We start from the raw sequence: 12,554 nt of genomic DNA, 5'->3' as shown, positions 1-12,554 counted from the left end.
AATTATGTGCATAGGTGGGTCAAGATTCCTGTGTTTGGCTGATATAATTATGTGTGGGCTATCATATGGGTAGACGATAGGCTTTTGACGCGTAGTTCGTCGAGTGGTTATCGATTAGACAATTAAAGTTCTATATTTTAATTATAGATTTAAGTTAGCATACTTGATGACATACTTGACTTGTGCACATGTACATTGACTTGTTATTTGTATATGTGATAGCAACGATGTGTCTTATGAAAATACATGTTAGTATATGCCTATTTGAGATTGAGTTTAGTTGCTAATTATTAGAGTGTGATTTGAATATGTGTATAGTTAGTCTATGTGATATATGTGTAAGGTGATTTATTTAAGTGTTTACTCAAGTTGAATTGGTGATGCTAAATTATATAACTGTAAGTTCAAATATTATAAATTATTCAGTATACTTAATTGTTTAGGTGCCGCAAGTCTGGGCGGGTAATTTTCCTTAAATGTTTAGGTGCCGCAAGTCTGGGCGGGTACTTTTCTTACTTGTTTACTTTTATGTTGCTGCAAGTTGAGGCAACTTTATTTTGTTTGTTTATAAGATTAAATTGTGGAATTGAAAAACAGGCGGATAGTCCTAATTACGAATACTTCATGCCAAAATTTTCTAAAATTCCCCTGTATCTAAATCTATTTGACTTATTTGATTTCAATGATTTGAAAGCATGTTATGATTGTTAGTCGTAACACGTATAGGATATGTTTGGGTAAGAACATTGAAATGACTTGTGGGTTGTATTTGTGGTGTGGTTATTCAGGGTATTTTCCATATTACAAATAGGTCATGCCGAATTTTTCGTAGAAATATTATCATAAGTTGCGCGTTCTCGTGTTAAATAATATTTTGAGTTGGTAGTAAGTTTTAAACTATAATATGTGCGACCTGTTATGTGATATATATATATATACATATATATCGCGAAAGGGTAGAAATAAGATAATCATTTCAGAAGGATACTAAAGTAGTATATTTTTGCTTATGATAGGATCAGGCATTAAGGGCGTGAGACCAAGAAAAAGAAAAGAAAAAGGGAGAGTTGCATAGGGGTTCAGTAGTTACGGATGGTTCGAGATTAACAGAACCATACGTTGGGGATCAAGACTGAAGTTGGATAAGATTTCGTATCAGATCCCAGTAACTGCATTAGCGACATATCAAAGAGTTAAGAATAAGAAATTGTGACGTCTTGAGAAAGCATCATGAGATATTTGTGTTTTTGCGAGTGTGACTAACTGCTAAAAACCCAAAGGCAAGTATTCCTAACCTTTCTCCTTAAATACTGCAAATATTTATTCGTTCCTATTCTAAGTTCAGAATAGTTAAACTGTTTTATATTTCGCTGCAATTACTCTTATTTATGCAAGTTCCTTTCACTATTATTCCTTTATCATCGATTGCTCTCTTGAGCAAGTACCCAAAGTGATTTGACATCAAAATACTCCACGGACTGGATGGTTACTATATATATATATATATATAAGGACCAGTGATGAGCTGGATCCTATGGGCCGGAGATGAACCGGACCCTTTAGGCCATAGTTGCCTGAGTACTCCTTATGTTGGTTGGGTCTATGCAGTTGGGTATAGATCCGCACTATATTCTGACTGATCAGCAGATTATAGTGCATATGTTGGTTTCTAGTATCCAGTCTAATTTATTGTTGATCGCCATTGACGGCATTCCTTCTTGAAAAGAAATTATGATTATGAATTAATTTCTTAGCACTCAGTTTCGGGAAAATTACAGTGTTTATAAATGAATTCGAAGTTCAGATTGTTGCTGCAGCATTTGTTGCTCAGTGATAATTAGAATCTTGAATGAATTGGGATCTTCTTAATTATTTAACCCGTCCTTATCAGGCTGGTTTAGCAGGCTAAGTCTATGGAAACTTAGTCGATAATGATGGATACTGAATAGTTAGGAATTTCTTGAACATTGATAAGTATTAATTTCCAGAGTTCGATTTTGAATAAAGTTTATGATTCAATATACATTCATTGTTTCATGTTATTGTGGTTTACAATATTTCCGTAAACACTGTTTTACGAGTTTTATTCTCGTCAAGATTCAAAGTATTGCTGAAGCCTTTCGCTCAAAAGTATCAAAATGGTTTTGAATATAATTAAGGAATCAATTCTGGGATTCCTCAACTATAAAATTTTATGATTCAGCAATTATGATTTTTTTCTATGTTCTGCGCTGATGCAGATGTCGGTTTTATATCAAAACGACCCTATATATGTTATAATTAACTTGCTGAGCATTTCTTTCGCTCATACTTGCCTGTTTTTAAATTTAACCTCCAGTGAGGATTAGCTTGCGTTGTTTAGCTGCATAATTCGAGGAAGCAAAGAAGAAGCTCTTGGAAGGTGGTTGGTCCAGGGTTTGCGGACTAGTGTAAGTTTTATTGTGTAAAGTTATTTATATTAGATTATATTATAGTTGTATATTTTATTTGGGCCTAGTACACTTCATTTCGAAGTTATACTAGTGGGTTTAGTTTTGAGTTGGAATTTATTGAAAAGAGTTTTAAAAGAAAGTGAGAAAATTTATTTATTGAATTTGGATATCTTGTTTCTAGAACTGTAACCTTAAAAGATCTTGGATTAGTTTGGGGTCATTTATGATAAATATCTTCCGCTGGCATTTATTATTTGATTTAACAGGTTATTTTGGATTGAGGTTTCATCGTGACGACCAAATCCCCTGACCCCGGATTTGGGGGCGTTACAGGTTGGTATCAGAGCTGAGGTTATAGTAAACTAGAAACGAGAGTGTGTAGGAGTGTGTATAGCTATGTGAGGACGTTTGAGCTCATATCGAGTTCCTGTTGGACTATCAGATATAGTGCCAACGAGTAAGTTAAGATAGGCGCATTCGTTCGAGATGGTTGTGTTGAGCTGGACGGAACTCCGGGAAGCTGCAAACTTCTATTGTGGAAATCTTCCGAGGCTACTACGATTCGACGGCGATGGAGATTATCGATATCATTGGAACGTGAAGAAGTGTCTAGAATTGGGTGACGAGTCAACAGAAGAATTCAAATAGAAGATAAATATTAAGACCTTGGTAATACCTTCTCTTTTATAATTCCTTTTGACATCTCTCAAAAAGAAGTAATTGTTAGAGGATATATTCCCTAACACTCATTTTCAATCATAACTGTGTTTTAAATGTGTCAGAGGCTGTCATGAAGCCTATTTTTCAGGTTTTGATAGCTCTGCCAAGTTATGATAATTTAACTTTCACTTTTCTTATTTGGTGGATGGTTTCTTGGTGATGTGACACCACTTGCTCATTTGGTGCCATAATTTTTCTCTGGATTTCATTCCTTCAGAAATATCAACTTTGAAATCTTTTCAGTTTTATTCATTTGATTTTCGATCACTTTGATATTCTTTTATTCTGACTGGGATAAACAACCCTAACTATAGGGGACACAAGGTATACCTGTCTGTGTGATAGGAGTTGGATGGGACGCCATCACTTGTGTGTATTGTGAATACATGAAGGTTAACAACCTTTAGTAGTGTCTTAATTTGGACACGCAATACCAAGTTCGTTTGATCATATTGATCTCTCAGTTATTATTTCATTTCAACAATATTTTTTTTCTCCAATTCAGATTCTATCCTGTTATGATATGAAATTCTTTTCTTTTCTATGATTTTATCATCTCAAATATTCGAAGGTATGCCAATCAAGTTAAGTTGAGTATCCTGGTCAAGTCAAAGTAAGGCGGTGTGACGGAAAGTTGGTTAGAAAACCCTTAGTATTTTCTTCTGCTGATTCCGAGGACGGAATCCTTATAAGGTGGGTAGATTGTAATATCCAATATTTTCAAATATTATTATTACTATTAATTGGAATTATTTATGTGATTTTAGGTGAATTTTGGTGAAGTATCTGATAAGTGGAATTGATGTTTGGGTGTTTATATGTGATATTATTTGAGTGTTTGAATTATTATATGTCCAGAATAAAATATAGATAATTGTGATATTTTTCTGGTAATTTTTGGAGTGTTATATGATTTTATAATGATTTATGTATTATTAATTATTTTCTGAATAATTACCAAAATTATTTTATAAAGTCGGGAATCATCCGACTTCAACCGTTTTTGCGTTTTTACAACCCGAAACTTTTCCGAAAACTCCTTCCTAACCTAATCTGGTAATTCCGGACATTTTCCGTGTTTTGACTTTTTCGATCCGGATTACGGTTTGAACCATGCGTGGCCCGGCGCAATATTTTCGATACGATAGTTATTTCGGTAATCAATAAAACCCGTATTTTCGAGAGACGGGATATTTTTATATTATTCTCGTATATAATGTTTTATAAAAAGCTCGGTTTTGATAATTATCCAATTTTGGTATTGAATCAGATCGTTATTGCAGTTACTTAGCGGCTAAGCAACTAATTTAATGATCCAAAACGATCCAAAACGATCCAGAACGATCCAATATTCCATAAATATAAATAGCCTATTTCTTATTTCGTTTATTCCGTTTATTCATTTGCAACCAGTTAAAACACCGTAAATACAGAGAAAAACCCGAGAAAACCGATACGTTCCCGAGAATCAAACACACGAACGAAGGCGTTATCGAACTCCGATTCGGGCGTGCAGCATATCAAAACGAAGCTCTCGAAATCTTCTTTCTGAATCAATCATCAGTTTATTTCCAGAAATCACCGTAATTTTCTTATTTAATTATTTATATTCGAATTATTTAATAATTAAATTATGAAAATTTGTTCTTGAGGTTGTTGATATGATTTGATGATTCCATGTTGTAGAGCATGTTTTTCTGGTCAATTTGGTATATTATACTTCCAAAATAGAGTTCAATATCATGTAGTAATTAAGGTTTGATTTTCTGGAAATTACTTAAATATGTGTTCTTGGTGTTCTTGAAGAGTTCTGAAAATCAAAGTCAATTTTGAAGGTGTTATTGAACACCAAATCACAAGTATTTGTAACCGTTGTGAAGCCCTTGATCTGTTCTTTCATAATCCCTTATCAGAATCATCAAACGATAGGTGAATTTTTATTTCAATATTTAGGGTTTATATTCGAAATTGGTTTTTTTTTGATATACGAATCTGTGGTTCATTTTGTTGATACAGATAGTCTTATCCTGTCATTTACAGTCGTTTTATGTGTTCGATTTTGCGTTGTGATCATCGGAGGTGCATAACCGAGTTCCGGGTTTTGCTTAAGCTTTAAATTGATTTTCTGGATTGTTTGTTAATAGTTGGATGATATGAGTAGTTGTAACTAATTCCACGTTTCACAGGCTTTAAATTCGTATATATATTGTTGATTTTTATCTAGAAACGATAAGGCTCATCGTTTCGCCGGAAGTAGCTCGAACTCGCCGATATCCATGGCGTTTTGCCGGAATCGGGGTTCGATAGGCGAATAGTGGGACGATTGGACTGCTGGGTTATTGGTGGGAACCGAATACAGGTCGTACCTGTTGCATTGGGAGATCAAACAGAGTCCACCGGAATCCGAAAATTCGCCAGATTCTGCACTTATTCTGACGGGTTCTTCGGGTTCTTGTTGACCCGGTTCCTTCTTCGTTGACCCGGTTTCAGACCCGGTTAAAACCCGGGTTTGATCCTCCCTTTCTCCAAAAACAAATCTGAATACTGTTTCTGAATTTCTGATTTAAAAATAATTCAAATTTTTTTTTTTATTTCTAAAATTCATTATTTATTTCTGAAAATTGTTTTAATTCTAAAATAAATCTTAATTATTTAATTAATTAATTTTAGTTGATAATTAATTATTTAATTAGTCAATTAATTTAAATATTAATTGATTAATTAATTTAATTAGTTATTATTTAATTTTAATTGATTATTTAATTAGATTTAATTATTTATTTTTGATTTAAAAATTCTGAAAAATAGTTTCGAGCTTTAAAATATTATTTTTAAATTATTTTACAAGCTCGATAATTCTTATAAAAATATTTTAGGGTGTTCGAACCCTATTATTTTATTATTAAATGATTCGGAGATCGTTTTTATTTCGAAAAATGTTCAAAAATTCATATTAAATAAACCGTTCGTCCGTTTAATACGAAACGAATGCCTCAAGACTCAGAAAAATATTCTGCTTTCATTAAAAATACTTTCGAGACCCAAATCCTTTTGTTTCGAAAGGTCGCTTGTTTTACGAATCAATTTGAGTCGATTATTGATCGAAAAATCATATTTTTGACCTGATTTCAGTTTTAAGTGTACCAAGTCGAACCTTTAGACGAACTGAGTCATATGTGATATGAATTATATGATACGTGGATTATGTGCTTACGTGCTATGTGAATTATGTGCATAGGTGGGTCAAGATTCCTGTGTTTGGCTGATATAATTATGTGTGGGCTATCATATAGGTAGACGATAGGCTTTTGACGCGTAGTTCGTCGAGTGGTTATCGATTAGACAATTAAAGTTCTATATTTTAATTATAGATTTAAGTTAGCATACTTGATGACATACTTGACTTGTGCACATGTACATTGACTTGTTATTTGTATATGTGATAGCAACGATGTGTCTTATGAAAATACATGTTAGTATATGCCTATTTGAGATTGAGTTTAGTTGCTAATTATTAGAGTGTGATTTGAATATGTGTATAGTTAGTCTATGTGATATATGTGTAAGGTGATTTATTTAAGTGTTTACTCAAGTTGAATTGGTGATGCTAAATTATATAACTGTAAGTTCAAATATTATAAATTATTCAGTATACTTAATTGTTTAGGTGCCGCAAGTCTGGGCGGGTAATTTTCCTTAAATGTTTAGGTGCCGCAAGTCTGGGCGGGTACTTTTCTTACTTGTTTACTTTTATGTTGCTGCAAGTTGAGGCAACTTTATTTTGTTTGTTTATAAGATTAAATTGTGGAATTGAAAAACAGGCGGATAGTCCTAATTACGAATACTTCATGCCAAAATTTTCTAAAATTCCCCTGTATCTAAATCTATTTGACTTATTTGATTTCAATGATTTGAAAGCATGTTATGATTGTTAGTCGTAACACGTATAGGATATGTTTGGGTAAGAACATTGAAATGACTTGTGGGTTGTATTTGTGGTGTGGTTATTCAGGGTATTTTCCATATTACAAATAGGTCATGCCGAATTTTTCGTAGAAATATTATCATAAGTTGCGCGTTCTCGTGTTAAATAATATTTTGAGTTGGTAGTAAGTTTTAAACTATAATATGTGCGACCTGTTATGTGATATATATATATATACATATATATCGCGAAAGGGTAGAAATAAGATAATCATTTCAGAAGGATACTAAAGTAGTATATTTTTGCTTATGATAGGATCAGGCATTAAGGGCGTGAGACCAAGAAAAAGAAAAGAAAAAGGGAGAGTTGCATAGGGGTTCAGTAGTTACGGATGGTTCGAGATTAACAGAACCATACGTTGGGGATCAAGACTGAAGTTGGATAAGATTTCGTATCAGATCCCAGTAACTGCATTAGCGACATATCAAAGAGTTAAGAATAAGAAATTGTGACGTCTTGAGAAAGCATCATGAGATATTTGTGTTTTTGCGAGTGTGACTAACTGCTAAAAACCCAAAGGCAAGTATTCCTAACCTTTCTCCTTAAATACTGCAAATATTTATTCGTTCCTATTCTAAGTTCAGAATAGTTAAACTGTTTTATATTTCGCTGCAATTACTCTTATTTATGCAAGTTCCTTTCACTATTATTCCTTTATCATCGATTGCTCTCTTGAGCAAGTACCCAAAGTGATTTGACATCAAAATACTCCACGGACTGGATGGTTACTATATATATATATATATATATAAGGACCAGTGATGAGCTGGATCCTATGGGCCGGAGATGAACCGGACCCTTTAGGCCATAGTTGCCTGAGTACTCCTTATGTTGGTTGGGTCTATGCAGTTGGGTATAGATCCGCACTATATTCTGACTGATCAGCAGATTATAGTGCATATGTTGGTTTCTAGTATCCAGTCTAATTTATTGTTGATCGCCATTGACGGCATTCCTTCTTGAAAAGAAATTATGATTATGAATTAATTTCTTAGCACTCAGTTTCGGGAAAATTACAGTGTTTATAAATGAATTCGAAGTTCAGATTGTTGCTGCAGCATTTGTTGCTCAGTGATAATTAGAATCTTGAATGAATTGGGATCTTCTTAATTATTTAACCCGTCCTTATCAGGCTGGTTTAGCAGGCTAAGTCTATGGAAACTTAGTCGATAATGATGGATACTGAATAGTTAGGAATTTCTTGAACATTGATAAGTATTAATTTCCAGAGTTCGGTTTTGAATAAAGTTTATGATTCAATATACATTCATTGTTTCATGTTATTGTGGTTTACAATATTTCCGTAAACACTGTTTTACGAGTTTTATTCTCGTCAAGATTCAAAGTATTGCTGAAGCCTTTCGCTCAAAAGTATCAAAATGGTTTTGAATATAATTAAGGAATCAATTCTGGGATTCCTCAACTATAAAATTTTATGATTCAGCAATTATGATTTTTTTCTATGTTCTGCGCTGATGCAGATGTCGGTTTTATATCAAAACGACCCTATATATGTTATAATTAACTTGCTGAGCATTTCTTTCGCTCATACTTGCCTGTTTTTAAATTTAACCTCCAGTGAGGATTAGCTTGCGTTGTTTAGCTGCATAATTCGAGGAAGCAAAGAAGAAGCTCTTGGAAGGTGGTTGGTCCAGGGTTTGCGGACTAGTGTAAGTTTTATTGTGTAAAGTTATTTATATTAGATTATATTATAGTTGTATATTTTATTTGGGCCTAGTACACTTCATTTCGAAGTTATACTAGTGGGTTTAGTTTTGAGTTGGAATTTATTGAAAAGAGTTTTAAAAGAAAGTGAGAAAATTTATTTATTGAATTTGGATATCTTGTTTCTAGAACTGTAACCTTAAAAGATCTTGGATTAGTTTGGGGTCATTTATGATAAATATCTTCCGCTGGCATTTATTATTTGATTTAACAGGTTATTTTGGATTGAGGTTTCATCGTGACGACCAAATCCCCTGACCCCGGATTTGGGGGCGTTACATCATAGCTTTCAACAGTGACTGAAAATAATGGTTGTGTACAGATACAGAACGCCAAGAAAAGAAGATCATAGCTGTGAGATCACCAGGCCTTGCACGAAGCCCTGACTGCTCTTGAAGAGAATATTGCCCCTACCTGCTGCGTTTGGAATGCGTGCAATATCTCCACCAGGATAAAATAACTCGAAGTTTGTGTTAACAACAGCAACAAAACCTCCACCTCGACTAGCACCTCAGTCGCCGAAAAAACTAACTAACAACACTTCGAACTTGTGTTTTTGGGAGAGAAATGCAGAGAGGGAGAAGAGAAGAGAGTGTTGTGTGGTGTGTCTAATACATTCACTTTACCCTCTATTTATAGGAGAGGAAAAGTGAAACTGCCCACACAATTAATATATGAATTAAACTACTCCATTAATAAATAAAATCAAAACTGATCAGATTTTGACACCCACATTAACACCCACATTATTATCAGATTATATTTTAATTGAATATATATATATCAGTTACGAATCAGATTATATTCATGTCCAGGTTCAACGAATTAGACTAAGCCCACTAACAAAGTGACTTAGCCTAATTCAGTATCGAACCCAGCCCAACAATTGTAATAATTATAATCAGTCACTGATAAATAAATTTGAATTAAAATTAATTCTTAAAATAAATAAAATCCTCGCTCAGGTTGCCTCGCGTACGCGAGATGCCAAGACATTCGCCCAAATCGTCCTTCGACCCGACCCGGTCCGGTGCGGTGCGGTGCGTGGCGGCGGCGGCGCACGCGCACGCGTGCGCGTGAAGCACACAACAACACAATGGACCATCACACACCTTAGTAGTTGTATACTACTCATGTGTGTGATACCATATAAAGTACAAAACCCCCTTTATTTATTTCAATGTGGGACAAAATATTCTAAAAAATTCCAAGCTTTTTCTAAGTACTTTCAACTCTCATTTCATATGAATTTCATTATGAAAATTCTTAAAACCATACATGAAAATTTAAGTTCAAATATCATTGAACAATTTACAATCATTAGTTTTTAGGATTAACATCAAGAACATAATTAAAATTAAGCTCTAAAATCCTAATTTTCTAACAGTTTATTTGGAGTCTGGTGAATAAATCGTGGCGAAAGATCAGATGCGCTTTCCTAGTTTTTAGCTGTCATTTGGTTTGTACTTAGTTTTATAAGTATCTCTCTCAGAATTGTAATATCCATTCAGTTATCAGTATAGTAAGTCAGTTTATTTCTCATCAGTTCTTTGTTTATATTTAACATCTGGTATCAGAGTTTCACTCGATTATATACCATTCCACCACACTACCAAACAACTATGAAGACCGGCAAGGAAAAAAAGAGTTCTTTTATCCTAAGCTACTCAATGTTAACAAAAGCCAACTACACAACATCAACATGAGCTATGAAAATGCATGTCTTTATGCAAGCCCATGATATGTGGGAGGCTGTCGAGCCCAAGGATCCCAAGGCTGCTGTGGAAGACAAGGTGGACAAACGAGCTTTGGCCATATATATCAGGGTATTGGTGAAGATTTATTGCTGTCAATAGCAGATAAAATGATCTCAAAAGAAGCATGTGAGGCGATAAAGAAATGCATCTAGAAGCACACAAAGTGAAAAAGGAAAAGGCTCAAACACTCAAATCCGAATTTGAGTCTCTTACCATGAAAGAAACAGAGCATCTAGAGGATTTCTGTAAAAAGATGAATGGCTTGATTACCAATATTTGAGCTTTAGAAGAGAAAATTGAGGAGACGTATGTCGTCAAGAAGCTTTTGAGAGGTGTACCTACGAAATTTCTTCAAATTACTTCAGCCATTGAGCAATTTGGAGACTTGGAGAATATGTCTGTAGAAGAGATTGTAGGATCCCTCCAGGCGTATGAGGAGAGGATACATGGACATACTGAAGCAAACAACGAACAACTCTTTCTTACTGAAGAAGAGTGTACGTGACGTGAGGGTAATGAGACTAAACTGCTACTCACAAGGGATGAGTGGCTTAAATGGACAAATAAAGGAGGAATAGGGGCAAACTGCAAACTAAAAGCTTCTCATCAAATTACAAAGGCTTCTAACAGGTTGTATAAGCTGTGCATCAAAGGGGCCAAAGGTGAATGCTTGTTGACAAAAATGGAAGAGGAAACATGGTTGTGGCATATTTTCCTCGGCCATGTCAATTTCCAAGCCATGCAGATGATGTCAAAGAAATATATGGTATATGGTCTGCCCAAACTAGTGCAGTCCAAAGAAGTGGGTAGCGAATGTCTCATGTCTAAATATGCACGTAAGCCATTCCCTTCCCAATCTAATTTCACTACTAAAACTTCCTTATAACTGATATATGGGGATTTTTACAGCCCCATTTCACCCGCTACACCCTCTAGGAATAAATACTTCTTGATGTTAGTCGATGATTACACAAGAATGATGTATGTTTATATAATTAAGAACAAATTGAAGCACTGTCAATTTTTCAAAGATTCAAGGCTTTAGTTGAGAATGGGGCAAAGCAGGGAATACGAGAATTTCAGACTGATAGAGGAAGAGAGTTTTGTTCGACTGGATTCAAAAGGTTTTGTGAGGACACTGAAATACTGAGACACTACACGATACCATATTTTCCAGAACAGAACAGTGTGTTCGAACGATGAAACAGAACGGTGGTGGCCATAGTAGGAGTATGTTAAAGAGAAAAAAGAAATGTTCCATCTGAATTTTGGGGGGAAGCATTCGGGCATGCAGTATATGTTTTGAACAGATTGCCCACTCGATCCCTTTCAGGAATGACACCTCACGAAGCCAGGTTTGGTAAGAAACCTTATGTTAATTATTTAAATGTATTCGGATGCGTTACTTACATAAAAATTCCTAATGTTCATGTTAGGAAATTAGATGATAGAAGTAAAAAGGTCATGCATCTTGGAAGAGATCTAGGCACAAAGGCCTAGAGGCTATTCTATCCATCTACAGGAGAGGCACATGTTAGTCGTGATGTATATTTCGAAGAAACAAGGAACTGGCAATCGAATAACACTGAATTAAATATTGTCGAGTCAGGAAACTTCACAGTAGTGGGAATTACAGCTGATGAGTAAGAAAATGTTGAATCACAATATTGTCTTTACATTCTGGGATAGAAGTTGTGGGTTTTCAATCTCATGACTATCAATGAAAGAATGCCATTGGAGGCTGAACCTGTATCACAAAGCATATGGCAATATTGAGATAAAATGCACTTAAGATCTATAATGAATGAAAATTATGCATTTAATCTTTGAGAGAAATGATGTACAATAGTGATCTCAAAAGATTTTAATGAAATAAGCAATCACCAATGTAGAAAGAAGTTTGATTTTTCTTTTAAAACTGTTCGAGTGCACAAA

General features: G+C 34.4%; 2 long non-coding RNA genes across 2 annotated transcripts; both read left to right on the top strand.

Annotated features, from left to right (window-relative positions):
- The first annotated feature begins 971 nt into the window (after positions 1-971).
- On the top strand, positions 972-2,950 carry LOC141667924 (uncharacterized). Its single transcript, XR_012552841.1, has 3 exons — positions 972-1,280; positions 2,339-2,429; positions 2,699-2,950. It is a non-coding gene; the product is annotated as an uncharacterized LOC141667924 (long non-coding RNA).
- Positions 2,951-7,348: 4,398 nt separating this feature from the next.
- LOC141668076 (uncharacterized) lies at positions 7,349-9,142 on the top strand. The gene is made up of 3 exons (XR_012552886.1): positions 7,349-7,656; positions 8,717-8,807; positions 9,077-9,142. It is a non-coding gene; the product is annotated as an uncharacterized LOC141668076 (long non-coding RNA).
- The last annotated feature ends 3,412 nt before the right edge of the window (positions 9,143-12,554 follow it).

This window comes from Apium graveolens, chromosome 6, assembly GCF_009905375.1.
Source record: "Apium graveolens cultivar Ventura chromosome 6, ASM990537v1, whole genome shotgun sequence".
Classification (NCBI taxonomy): domain Eukaryota; kingdom Viridiplantae; phylum Streptophyta; class Magnoliopsida; order Apiales; family Apiaceae; genus Apium; species Apium graveolens.
This window is presented reverse-complemented; position numbering and strand designations above follow the sequence as displayed.